General features: G+C 38.7%; 1 protein-coding gene across 3 annotated transcripts in view; it reads left to right on the top strand.

Annotated features, from left to right (window-relative positions):
- The window catches only part of LOC138349803 (uncharacterized), a 138,741-nt gene that overhangs the window by 69,502 nt on the left and 54,670 nt on the right, over positions 1 to 14,569 (top strand). For 2 of the 3 annotated variants that reach the window (XM_069312669.1, XM_069312671.1), the window contains exons 2-3: positions 2,151 to 2,337; positions 10,560 to 10,746. The exons of the other annotated variant lie outside the window; for it this stretch is intronic. The gene's annotated coding sequence lies outside the window, so the exon portion shown is untranslated. The remainder of the gene's footprint in view (positions 1 to 2,150; positions 2,338 to 10,559; positions 10,747 to 14,569) is intronic. 3 annotated transcript variants of the gene reach the window in all.

Raw genomic sequence — 14,569 nt, forward strand, 5'->3', positions numbered from 1 at the left:
CCGTACCCAAGTGAACTGTTATATCTTATCATTTGTGGCCATTAATGTATATCAGGGCTGACCGGTTATCGGCTTGGCAAGCCACCCGAAACGGTTACGCATAAATTAATTAGACTAGATATAATATCTTACTCCTGATATAACCATCATATATTGGTTGCAGTTTATTACGTTGACTATTTGTCAGTTGAAATTGAAAGGAAAGGAGTCAATAGAAGCATATTATCAGGTTGCAATCCAGGCACGCTACGATGCCGTTACAGACTGATCCACTAGGAGACTCAGCTTACACAATGTGGACGAGCCTATTGCTTATTAAACAGGCTAGACTCTACATGACAGCTAAGCTGGAATATTTATATTACTAACCCAGTTTGGTATAGTTGACTAGCCATTAGTGGCAAATTTCTACCAATCGATAAATTTAAATTTGGTAGACTATATAATTAAACACCTCCAAATTTGTGCAGGAAAGCTACTTGTGGGAAAATTTGAATCATAGAGTCCGCTAGCGTATCATATAGTTCACTATCGTAAGAAATAAATTAATATTTAAATAAATTATAAGTAAATGAATCATTGTAATTAAAATTAATAATCCCACGAGTCCGTTTTCCCCGCAAGGGGTTCCACTATGGTCCAAAATGTTGGGAATCAGTGACTAGATAGATCATGAATTTACATAAACTCGTGTGTGTGAACTTATGTGATTTATCAATAGATTTTTCTTAATCTCAGCTCATTCAGTTTAGTTGGTAATGTTATCATTATATAAAAACATAATGCAGATGTCGTATACACAGATTTTGCAAAGGCATTCGACAAATGTGACCATGGAGAGATTGCACACAAAATGAGGTCAATGGGTATAACTGGTAAAGTAGGACGCTGGATATTCAATTTCCTGTCAAACAGAACACAAAGAGTAACAGTCAATCAAGTAAAAACGAGTCCGAGCGCAGTTAAAAGCTCGGTACCTCAAGGTCCTTGCACCACTGCTGTTCCTTATTCTTATATCAGATATAGACAAAAACACAAGTCAGAGCTTCGTGTCATCCTTTGCAGATGATACAAAAATCAGCATGAAAATTACCTCTGCTGAAGACATTGATAAACTACAAACAGATATTAAGAAAGTTTTCGATTGGGCAGCAGAAAATAACATGATGTTTAATGGTGATAAATTCCAGGTACTCAGATACGGCAAAAATAAGAATCTTAAACATAATACAGGGTACAAAACACAATCGAATCTGCCCATAGAAGGAAAACAGCATGTCAATGATTTGGGAATAATGATGTCCGACGACCTAACGTTTAGGGAGCATAACCAAGCAAGTATTGCGTCAGCCAGAAAAATGATAGGATGGATTACGAGAACCTTCAAGTCAAGAGATCCCATTACAATGGTTGTACTCTTCAAATCACTTGTGTTGTCCCGTCTTCAGTACTACTCAGTACTCACTTCTCCCTTCAGAGCAGGAGAGATTGCTGAAATAGAGGGAATACAAAGAACATATATGGCACGCATAGACGCGATAAAGCGTCTATGCGTGCTCTCTCTCTCTCTCTCTCTCTCTCTCTCTCTCTCTCTCTCTCTCTCTCTCTCTCTCTCTCTCTCTTTCTCTCTCTTATAATTATACTAAAAATGCAGGCACTGGGGTCAGCTCCGACTGGCCTCTGACAACCACCTGCCACGAATGTGTCATTCAGAATAGTTGAGTGAAACCATCCCCAAACGTCTGGTTTTGAAAAGACGAACAACAGACATTCACTTTTATTCATTTAGATTTACTATCTAAATTGCTAACTTACTAACCAGGAAGTGTACTCTAGGCTATAATTAGTTATAATATTTTCACAACCTGGTTATTTTATAAATAGCTATAATGTTATTGACATTTATCTGAATTTATCTGAGGGCACTAACACATGTGGCAACGACCAGGACAGGAAGCCGGCGGCTTGTCGAAGGTCCCCCATTTGCCTTCATCTTTTCCAGGTGCTTTAAAATTTAACAGAGTTTTACGACTTCTGCGGGTAGCCATTTATCTCCCCTTTGAAATTGTATTAACGTATTTTATGTATAGGTAAGTAAGATGGGTGTGCGCAACATTACAATAGAAAAGCTTGGCCTTGCACTGTGACAGAAAACGTGAGAGTGAGAGAGTGGCGTCACCTGCAGCTGGGCGCTGGTTTAGTTGCAGGCTGTGCTCCAGGGGTAGAGGACTGAGCACCTTCCTTCAGAAGAACTCTTGCTGACAGTAACTTGATCTCCTCCTGTAGAACACGTCTCTTCAGTTAACAGGCGGGACCAAAGAGTCGAAGCTCAACTAGGTGAGTTTTTCGCCGGACTGATACAGTAGGCGCTACTCTCTTAAACATTATTAAAGTAAGCAACAGGAAATTAATTTTTTTACCACGAGAGATGTACCTCTCTTGCATGGAGGGTTTCCCAAGGTTCAATTACTCACTTTCCCCATGCTATTACCCAACAACAGTTGCCTAACTGCCGGCAACCTATTTAATACTAGGTGAGCAGAATTATTATATTATATTTATATTATTATATTATATTTATATTATTATATTATATTTATGTTATTATATTATCAATGTAGTATTTTCATACAAATCAAGAGGTAAACAATTCGGCGAATGATCTCAGTTATCTCAGTAACTGATAAACATCTGAACACTTACTATTATGTCATTTCATATGATAAAATAAAATAATTTTTTCCTGGAAATTTCAGTCATCTAACGGCAGTACTAAATACGATTTCATTTTACTCAAATGAAGGTTGAAATAATGAGATCGTCAAGCCGCATTAACTCATACCAGGAGGCGATTAGCAATTTGTTGAAATTAGTAAATTTCGATGAGCAAACCGAGTCGATAGGTACATACATAGGATGATTTGAGCGCACTGCTATCGATTCAGTGGAAAAAATCAGACTGGGTATAGAGTTCAGCAAAGTTTCTCAAGGGAAAGGCTCTTGATATTTACCACTGTTTAGAGGATCAACAACATGATAACTACGAAATCATAAATACAGCACAACTGCATTGTTTCAATATCATGGCAGATAGTGTGCTTGAAAGTTTCAGAAACGCAAAACTGAGAAGTGGAGCGACTTATGCTCCATTTCTCTAAAAGTTAGAGTCGAATTTGAGCACATATTGCGTGCTAGAGGAAGAACAGGGAGACAAGAGTGGAATAGAGAGGAGAGAATGGAGGTTTGGGAGGTGGGGTGAGGTACACCCAAGTGGGGGCTCGATGATGATAGCTGGATGAGTGGGCTTGATCTCAATTGCCTCGGCTATATCTAATCATATATTATTGTTGTTGTGCTTGTCATTTGTTCGGTGTTATTCGTGCATAGTTAGACGCCTTGAAAGAGATGTTGGGGGCTTGGCTACATGTCAAGATCTTTGGGACTGACAGTCTCCAAATGAGTACATAAAGGCATAGACGACATTAGTCTCTTTTATGGCGTTTTTATTGGCATTGAGAGTTTATCGATCTTGAGTAAGTTTGCGATCTTCTTGCTCCTATAGTAACTTGTGGACCGCATCTTCTGGTTACTGTCGCTAAAGGTCACGTTTATGCCAGTGATGTCTTTCAGTATTCTTTCATCCATTTTCTAGCATAAGATAGGCATTTGGTCCCGCGGAATATGAAACAAATATTTCAGGGGTGTCCAAAATTCCGACACCAATTACTACTAACAATAATGTAAATCAATCAATCCTGTCATGTAAATTTGACAGTCAATCATGTAAAGAAATTTGAGTTTCGTAACGTCTCTGAGAAAATGTTACCTCATGCCTTGTTACCTGATTTTGATTTATCAATAAAACTCATATAAAATCATTCTTAAACCACCAGTCTTGGAACCAGAATAGATAAAAAAGTACTCTCCAAGATTTGGTGTAATTAAATCACCAATAAAAACAAGGTCTCCTTCCCATTGTCAATAAAGACAACCGTTTCCTGGGATGCGACCCCTGGAGCGGGGGAGGGGACGCCATTAATTGACAACAACAGATCATGCTCGCTCGCACAACCTCCACGAAAACTTCCCGTGAATATCAGTGTTGGAGGACGCCAGATTCTCCTATCATCAACTTGACTTTGGTTGCCTTAAGGGAAGTGTTCCGTATCCAAGTGAACTGTTATATCTTATCATTTGTGGCCATTAATGTATATCAGGGCTGACCGGTTATCGGCTTGGCAAGCCACCCGAAACGGTTACGCATAAATTAATTAGACTAGATATAATATCTTACTCTTGATATAACCATCATATATTGGTTGCAGTTTATTACGTTGACTATTTGTTAGTTGAAATTGAAAGGGAAGGAGTCAATAGAAGCATATTATCAGGTTGCAATCCAGGCACGCTACGATGCCGTTACAGACTGATCCACTAGGAGACTCAGCTTACACAATGTGGACGAGCCTATTGCTTATTAAACAGGCTAGACTCTACATGACAGCTAAGCTGGAATATTTATATTACTAACCCAGTTTGGCATAGTTGACTAGCCATTAGTGGCAAATTTCTACCAATCGATAAATTTAAATTTGGTAGACTATATAATTAAACACCTCCAAATTTGTGCAGGAAAGCTACTTGTGGGAGAATTTGAATCATAGAGTCCGCTAGCGTATCATATAGTTCGCTATCGTAAGAAATAAATTAATATTTAAATAAATTATAAGTAAATGAATCATTGTAATTAAAATTAATAATCCCACGAGTCCGTTTTCCCCTCAAGGGGTTCCACTATGGTCCAAAATGTTGGGAATCAGTGACTAGATAGATCATGAATTTACATAAACTCGTGTGTGCGAACTTATGTGATTTATCAATAGATTTTTCTTAATCTCAGCTCATTCAGTTTAATTGTTAATGTTATCATTATATAAAAACATAATGCAGATGTCGTATACACAGATTTTGCAAAGGCATTCGACAAATGTGACCATGGAGAGATTGCACACAAAATGAGGTCAATGGGTATAACTGGTAAAGTAGGACTGTCGGAAAATCCGACACCATTTAACAATAATAATCATACAGATAATAACTGTATTACCAACAAGTTACCCATAGAAAACGTAACTTGTAGTGGAATTACCGTCTATAGAAAACGGGATATCATCACCACATACTATTATAATTCACCACCTATTATGGTGGGAATTATTCTTAAATACATTAGTCTTTGGACTTTACCATCATAAAAACATCTTATATAAATTAGCTTAATTATCAATATTAAAGTAGAGTAAATGTGACCCTTCTATCACTTTCTGAAATCTGGACAAAGTAGGCCAGGCGTCAGGGAGGAAGAGGGCAGCCATTGTTGTGTCACCTCCGAGACGTGTGGAGCGAGTTCGGCTCCTATCATTCTGGACAATGTCGGCCAGTGACGTCAATAGAATGGAGTGTTAGATGCAGCCATTTATATTGAGACCAGAGGCTCACACGGGAGCAAATTCGGCTCCTGTTAATTTACTTGGACGTAGTGTTATGGAAACCAAAGGTACCATCTCCAACACGATGTCTACAATCAAGTTAAGTGTCTATCCGAAACCCGTTTATCATTCATTTATGGCCATTAATGTCAGGATATAGGGTGACCCGGTTAGATCGCGAAATCGCCTCAAACTAAAGGTAATTAAGCCAGGTCTTTAATGTTCCATGTACTGTTTTCTCTGATATAGCTTGTCATATATAGGATTCTGGCTTCACAGCTAGCGCACTTTTGACAGGTCAAGACGAGGATGCAAGATTATGTGCACCAGTTACTGGGTGAGGAAGCTACCTCAAAGAGGATAATTTGGTGTCTACACCCTAGTTATACCTGGTGGACTAACCTGCTGTACTATAAGATAAGGAACCTCATCAATGTATGTAGCTATTACTGTAGTTTGATTGGCTGCATATATATATAAACAAATAAACCCCCCTAATGTGTAGAGGATCGATTTGTGAGATTATGAGATTATTGCAGAAATACAGTCCACTTATCATTATACAAATTGCTATCGAAGTATATAAATTAACGTAAATATAAATTCATATAAATTAAATAAATATAAATCTCACAGGTCGGTTCCCACATTATTTGGTCCTTCGAACCGGATTATTCGGTCCTTTGAACCCACATTTGGTCATCTTAGTACCGGATGAACCAGTTAACCAGTGGATTCATTAAATATACTAGTGCAGTGTTATTTAAACAAAGGCCAGCCAGTCAAAGACAGCGCCTCGTGGGAGCTCACGAGCCCCGCTCAGTTCAGATCAGCCTTAGTCAGCGGTTTCATGCACACCCACAGATTTGGTGGCGTGTTATTTCGTGAAATGACAGCGCTAATATAGAATCCAGCCAAATTAGTGACTGTCTTCGCGAGATTGTTCACGAATTTCGTGGTGTTACATTTCGCGAGAGATTATCTACGAATTTTGTGGACTTTATTTCGCGAGGTCACTAATAACATTTAATACTTCTAGATAATATTAGAAGTTTCATAGAGGCTAATTAAGAGGCTATTATCAATAATTGTGTATATTATTTCTCCAAAATAGAGAATTATTTAATATAAATTGCACTAGTGTTCTCAATATAATATTTACTAATTGCCAACCCACAACAGGGTAGGATATGACTAGTTGAACTATTATTGTTCATCCTAGTCCCATTATTACCATAGTCAGTTGTACTATATTGATTAACCTAACACCATTAATGAATGGTCCAGACCCTATTTTGGGTGTAATTTTTATCAACTCGAGTTGAGTTGTATATATAATAATTTACTTATGATCATTACACCTTTGAGTGATTAATTAGTGTCTCTTCCATCCTAGGGTGATATAGAAGAGCTAACCTAAAGGTACTTCCAATGACACTGGTTTATCACTCAAATCATTAGTGTGTATGATTGTATATATATAATGTGTATTAATTTTAAGTGCTAACCTCTAGTAGAGGTAGGATTATTGCCTAGTGAGTGCAGAATTTAACCCTAGGCTACCATCAGTGCTTGTTCAGTATTATGAGCAGCCCAAGTACAAGCCCCACAAGGCTTCACCAACGAGCCAGTATGGATAATGCAGGGAGAATGAAAAGAACCCTTGCAGGTCTTAAAGGCCACTTAACAAGACAGATCAAGAAATGTGAAGATTTGTCACAACAATCTCAAGTTGATTATGCTGACCTGGAAAGCTATTATCAAGCAGCTGCAGGTAAATTTGAGCAAATCAAATGCCAAATAGCTGTCCTTGTGGGGACAGACTACTACCATCAATTCATCGGTAGCCCTACTAAATATCAGGGTATAACCATGTTAAACTCTGCAGGAGGTAAATTACTCTCAGGCCCAGTATCAAGCCTGAGGAGACCTATGCCTGCAGATAAACAATACCAATAGAATCTGAATTTGTCAGCTGATTATATTTCTCCAGTAGCATTATACTAAGGAGATTACAGCTGACTATAGTAACAGAGGTTGATGTTAGTATCATCATATAAAGCTGAAGATGAGTTCATGAGGCTTCAGTGGCAAATCAGTGAACAGTAGCCTAAAACAGCTACAAGTCACTGCGACCAATGTCACTGAACCCACTGCAGTCTCAGAACCATACTTTACTTTAATGATGAGCTATTCAATCTTCTGAATCAATTAACTAAATTAAACCCTAATAAATCTGATGACTGATTTGATACATTTATTATTTAATCAAGATGTATTCCATGGGCCTCAGTGTTTATATATCAGTGACCAGTTACCTGAACAAACTTCAAGTTATATCTATGTCACTGATCTCACTGCAGTCCCTGAATCATACTTGACTGTAGTACTTGATCACATCCAGTCTTCTGGGTTAAATAATATGTAATAAGGCTTGAATATTAGCCTTTCAAGAGTTGACGGGGAAATGAAATCGCATTAGACTTCTAACCCCTGCAACTCTAGTACGGGACATCCGTCCTGTACGAACAGACGCACAAATGTGTGATTACTAACTACTAACATCAAATTAATGTAATAATTCGATGGAGGAGTATCGGTGTTCGTCTGTTCTAATCAGGACTTCGACCCGTGAGCAGCCCCCTGGGGAATTATGTCGGAAAATCCGACACCATTTAACAATAATAATCATACAGATAATAACTGTATTACCAACAAGTTACCCATAGAAAACGTAACTTGTAGTGGAATTACCGTCTATAGAAAACGGGATATCATCACCACATACTATTATAATTCACCACCTATTATGGTGGGAATTATTCTTAAATACATTAGTCTTTGGACTTTACCATCATAAAAACATCTTATATAAATTAGCTTAATTATCAATATTAAAGTAGAGTAAATGTGACCCTTCTATCACTTTCTGAAATCTGGACAAAGTAGGCCAGGCGTCAGGGAGGAAGAGGGCAGCCATTGTTGTGTCACCTCCGAGACGTGTGGAGCGAGTTCGGCTCCTATCATTCTGGACAATGTCGGCCAGTGACGTCAATAGAATGGAGTGTTAGATGCAGCCATTTATATTGAGACCAGAGGCTCACACGGGAGCAAATTCGGCTCCTGTTAATTTACTTGGACGTAGTGTTATGGAAACCAAAGGTACCATCTCCAACACGATGTCTACAATCAAGTTAAGTGTCTATCCGAAACCCGTTTATCATTCATTTATGGCCATTAATGTCAGGATATAGGGTGACCCGGTTAGATCGCGAAATCGCCTCAAACTAAAGGTAATTAAGCCAGGTCTTTAATGTTCCATGTACTGTTTTCTCTGATATAGCTTGTCATATATAGGATTCTGGCTTCACAGCTAGCGCACTTTTGACAGGTCAAGACGAGGATGCAAGATTATGTGCACCAGTTACTGGGTGAGGAAGCTACCTCAAAGAGGATAATTTGGTGTCTACACCCTAGTTATACCTGGTGGACTAACCTGCTGTACTATAAGATAAGGAACCTCATCAATGTATGTAGCTATTACTGTAGTTTGATTGGCTGCATATATATATAAACAAATAAACCCCCCTAATGTGTAGAGGATCGATTTGTGAGATTATGAGATTATTGCAGAAATACAGTCCACTTATCATTATACAAATTGCTATCGAAGTATATAAATTAACGTAAATATAAATTCATATAAATTAAATAAATATAAATCTCACAGGTCGGTTCCCACAAGGACGCTGGATATTCAATTTCCTGTCAAACAGAACACAAAGAGTAACAGTCAATCAAGTAAAAACGAGTCCGAGCGCAGTTAAAAGCTCGGTACCTCAAGGTACAGTCCTTGCACCACTGCTGTTCCTTATTCTTATATCAGATATAGACAAAAACACAAGTCAGAGCTTCGTGTCATCCTTTGCAGATGATTCAAAAATCAGCATGAAAATTACCTCTGCTGAAGACATTGATAAACTACAAACAGATATTAAGAAAGTTTTCGATTGGGCAGCAGAAAATAACATGATGTTTAATGGTGATAAATTCCAGGTACTCAGATACGGCAAAAATAAGAATCTTAAACATAATACAGGGTACAAAACACAATCGAATCTGCCCATAGAAGGAAAACAGCATGTCAATGATTTGGGAATAATGATGTCCGACGACCTAACGTTTAGGGAGCATAACCAAGCAAGTATTGCGTCAGCCAGAAAAATGATAGGATGGATTACGAGAACCTTCAAGTCCAGAGATCCCATTACAATGGTTGTACTCTTCAAATCACTTGTGTTGTCCCGTATTCAGTACTACTCAGTACTCACTTCTCCCTTCAGAGCAGGAGAGATTGCTGAAATAGAGGGAATACAAAGAACATATATGGCACGCATAGACGCGATAAAGCGTCTATGCGTGCTCTCTCTCTCTCTCTCTCTCTCTCTCTCTCTCTCTCTCTCTCTCTCTCTCTCTCTCTCTCTCTCTCTCTCTCTCTCTCTCTCTCTCTCTCTCTCTCTCTCTCTCTCTCTCTCTCTCTTTCTCTCTCTTATAATTATACTAAAAATGCAGGCACTGGGGTCAGCTCCGACTGGCCTCTGACAACCACCTGCCACGAATGTGTCATTCAGAATAGTTGAGTGAAACCATCCCCAAACGTCTGGTTTTGAAAAGACGAACAACAGACATTCACTTTTATTCATTTAGATTTACTATCTAAATTGCTAACTTACTAACCAGGAAGTGTACTCTAGGCTATAATTAGTTATAATATTTTCACAACCTGGTTATTTTATAAATAGCTATAATGTTATTGACATTTATCTGAATTTATCTGAGGGCACTAACACATGTGGCAACGACCAGGACAGGAAGCCGGCGGCTTGTCGAAGGTCCCCCATTTGCCTTCATCTTTTCCAGGTGTGCTTTAAAATTTAACAGAGTTTTACGACTTCTGCGGGTAGCCATTTATCTCCCCTTTGAAATTGTATTAACGTATTCTATGTATAGGTAAGTAAGATGGGTGTGCGCAACATTACAATAGAAAAGCTTGGCCTTGCACTGTGACAGAAAACGTGAGAGTGAGAGAGTGGCGTCACCTGCAGCTGGGCGCTGGTTTAGTTGCAGGCTGTGCTCCAGGGGTAGAGGACTGAGCACCTTCCTTCAGAAGAACTCTTGCTGACAGTAACTTGATCTCCTCCTGTAGAACACGTCTCTTCAGTTAACAGGCGGGACCAAAGAGTCGAAGCTCAACTAGGTGAGTTTTTCGCCGGAATGATACAGTAGGCGCTACTCTCTTAAACAATATTAAAGTAAGCAACAGGAAATTAATTTTTTTACCACGAGAGATGTACCTCTCTTGCATGGAGGGTTTCCCAAGGTTCAATTACTCACTTTCCCCATGCTATTACCCAACAACAGTTGCCTAACTGCCGGCAACCTATTTAATACTAGGTGAGCAGAATTATTATATTATATTTATATTATTATATTATATTTATATTATTATATTATATTTATGTTATTATATTATCAATGTAGTATTTTCATACAAATCAAGAGGTAAACAATTCGGCGAATGATCTCAGTTATCTCAGTAACTGATAAACATCTGAACACTTACTATTATGTCATTTCATTTGATAAAATAAAATAATTTTTTCCTGGAAATTTCAGTCATCTAACGGCAGTACTAAATACGATTTCATTTTACTCAAATGAAGGTTGAAATAATGAGATCGTCAAGCCGCATTAACTCATACCAGGAGGCGATTAGCAGTTTGTTGAAATTAGTAAATTTCGATGAGCAAACCGAGTCGATAGGTACATACATAGGATGATTTGAGCGCACTGCTATCGATTCAGTGGAAAAAATCAGACTGGGTATAGAGTTCAGCAAAGTTTCTCAAGGGAAAGGCTCTTGATATTTACCACTGTTTAGAGGATCAACAACATGATAACTACGAAATCATAAATACAGCACAACTGCATTGTTTCAATATCATGGCAGATAGTGTGCTTGAAAGTTTCAGAAACGCAAAACTGAGAAGTGGAGCGACTTATGCTCCATTTCTCTAAAAGTTAGAGTCGAATTTGAGCACATATTGCGTGCTAGAGGAAGAACAGGGAGACAAGAGTGGAATAGAGAGGAGAGAATGGAGGTTTGGGAGGTGGGGTGAGGTACACCCAAGTGGGGGCTCGATGATGATAGCTGGATGAGTGGGCTTGATCTCAATTGCCTCGGCTATATCTAATCATATATTATTGTTGTTGTGCTTGTCGTTTGTTCGGTGTTATTCGTGCATAGTTAGACGCCTTGAAAGAGATGTTGGGGGCTTGGCTACATGTCAAGATCTTTGGGACTGACAGTCTCCAAATGAGTACATAAAGGCATAGACGACATTAGTCTCTTTTATGGCGTTTTTATTGGCCTTGAGAGTTTATCGATCTTGAGTAAGTTTGCGGTCTTCTTGCTCCTATAGTAACTTGTGGACCGCATTTTCTGGTTACTGTCGCTAAAGGTCACGTTTATGCCAGTGATGTCTTTCAGTATTCTTTCATCCATTTTCTAGCATAAGATAGGCATTTGGTCCTGTGGAATATGAAACAAATATTTCAGGGGTGTCCAAAATTCCGACACCAATTACTACTAACAATAATGTAAATCAATCAATCCTGTCATGTAAATTTGACAGTCAATCATGTAAAGAAATTTGAGTTTCGTAACGTCTCTGAGAAAATGTTACCTCATGCCTTGTTACCTGATTTTGATTTATCAATAAAACTCATATAAAATCATTCTTAAACCACCAGTCTTGGAACCAGAATAGATAAAAAAGTACTCTCCAAGATTTGGTGTAATTAAATCACCAATAAAAACAAGGTCTCCTTCCCATTGTCAATAAAGACAACCGTTTCCTGGGATGCGTCCCCTGGAGCGGGAGAGGGGACGCCATTAATTGACAACAACAGATCATGCTCGCTCGCACAAGCTCCACGAAAACTTCCCGTGAATATCAGTGTTGGAGGACGCCAGATTCTCCTATCATCAACTTGACTTTGGTTGCCTTAAGGGAAGTGTTCCGTATCCAAGTGAACTGTTATATCTTATCATTTGTGGCCATTAATGTATATCAGGGCTGACCGGTTATCGGCTTGGCAAGCCACCCGAAACGGTTACGCATAAATTAATTAGACTAGATATAATATCTTACTCTTGATATAACCATCATATATTGGTTGCAGTTTATTACGTTGACTATTTGTCAGTTAAAATTGAAAGGGAAGGAGTCAATAGAAGCATATTATCAGGTTGCAATCCAGGCACGCTACGACGCCGTTATAGAATGATCCACTAGGAGACTCAGCTTACACAATGTGGACGAGCCTATTGCTTATTAACCAGGCTAGACTCTACATGACAGCTAAGCTGGAATATTTATATTACTAACCCAGTTTGGCATAGTTGACTAGCCATTAGTAGCAAATTTCTACCAATCGATAAATTTAGATTTGGTAGACTATATAATTAAACACCTCCAAATTTGTGCAGGAAAGCTACTTGTGGGATAATTTGAATCATACAGTCCGCTAGCGTATCATATAGTCCGCTATCATAAGAAATAAATTAATATTTAAATAAATTATAAATAAATGAATCATAGTAATTAAAATTAATAATCCCACGAGTCCGTTTTCCCCGCAAGGGGTTCCACTATGGTCCAAAAAGTTGGGAATCAGAGACTAGATAGATCATGAATTTACATAAACTCGTGTGTGCGAACTTATGTGATTTATCAATAGATTTTTCTTAATCTCAGCTCATTCAATTTAGTTGTTAATGTTATCATTATATAAAAACATAATGCAGATGTCGTATACACAGATTTTGCAAAGGCATTTGACAAATGTGACAATGGAGTGATTGCACACAAAATGAGGTCAATGGGTATAACTGGTAAAGTAGGACGCTGGATACTCAATTTCCTGTCGAACAGAACACAAAGAGTAAAAGTCAATCAAGTAAAATCGAGTCCGAGCGCAGTTAAAAGCTCGGTACCTCAAGGTACAGTCCTTGCACCACTGCTGTTCCTTATTCTCATATCAGATATAGACAAAAACACAAGTCACAGCTTCGTGTCATCCTTTGCAGATGATACAAAAATCAGCATGAAAATTACCTCTGCTGAAGACATTGATAAACTACAAACAGATATTAACAAAGTTTTCGATTGGGCAGCAGAAAAAACATGATGTTTAATGGTGATAAATTCCAGGTACTCAGATACGGCAAAAATAAGAATCTTAAACATAATACAGGGTACAAAACACAATCGAATCTGCCCATAGTAGGAAAACAGCATGTCAAGGATTTGGGAATAATGATGTCCGACGACCTAACGTTTAGGGAGCATAACCAAGCAAGTATTGCGTCAGCCAGAAAAATGATAGGATGGATTATGAGAACCTTCAAGTCCAGAGATCCCATTACAATGGTTGTACTCTTCAAATCACTTGTGTTGTCCCGTCTTCAGTACTACTCAGTACTCACTTCCCCCTTCAGAGCAGGAGAGATTGCTGAAATTGAGGGAATACAGAGAACATATACGGCATGCATAGACGAGATAAAGCACCTAAATTATTGGGATCGTCTCAAAGCTCTCCAATTGTACTCACTAGAAAGGAGAAGTGAGAGATACCAAATAATATACACATGGAAAATACTTGAGGGACAGGTCCCAAATTTACACAGTAAAACAACAACGTACTGGAGTGAACGACATGGAAGAAAATGCAGAATAGAACCAGTGAAGAGAAGTGCCATGGGCACAATCAGAGAACACTGTATGAACATAAGAGGTCCACGGTTGTTCAACGTCCTACCAGCGAGCATCAGAAATATTACAGGGACAACCAATCTTCAAGAGGAAACTAGATTTATTCCTCCAAGGAGTGCGGGACCAACCGGGCTGTGGTGGGTATGTGGGCCTGCGGGCCGCTCCAAGCAACAGCCTAGTGGACCAAACTCTCACAAGTCAAGCCTGGCCTCGGGCCAGGCTTGGGAAGTAGAAGAACTCCCA

The sequence above is a fragment of the Procambarus clarkii genome, chromosome 73, assembly GCF_040958095.1.
Source record: "Procambarus clarkii isolate CNS0578487 chromosome 73, FALCON_Pclarkii_2.0, whole genome shotgun sequence".
NCBI classification, from domain to species: domain Eukaryota; kingdom Metazoa; phylum Arthropoda; class Malacostraca; order Decapoda; family Cambaridae; genus Procambarus; species Procambarus clarkii.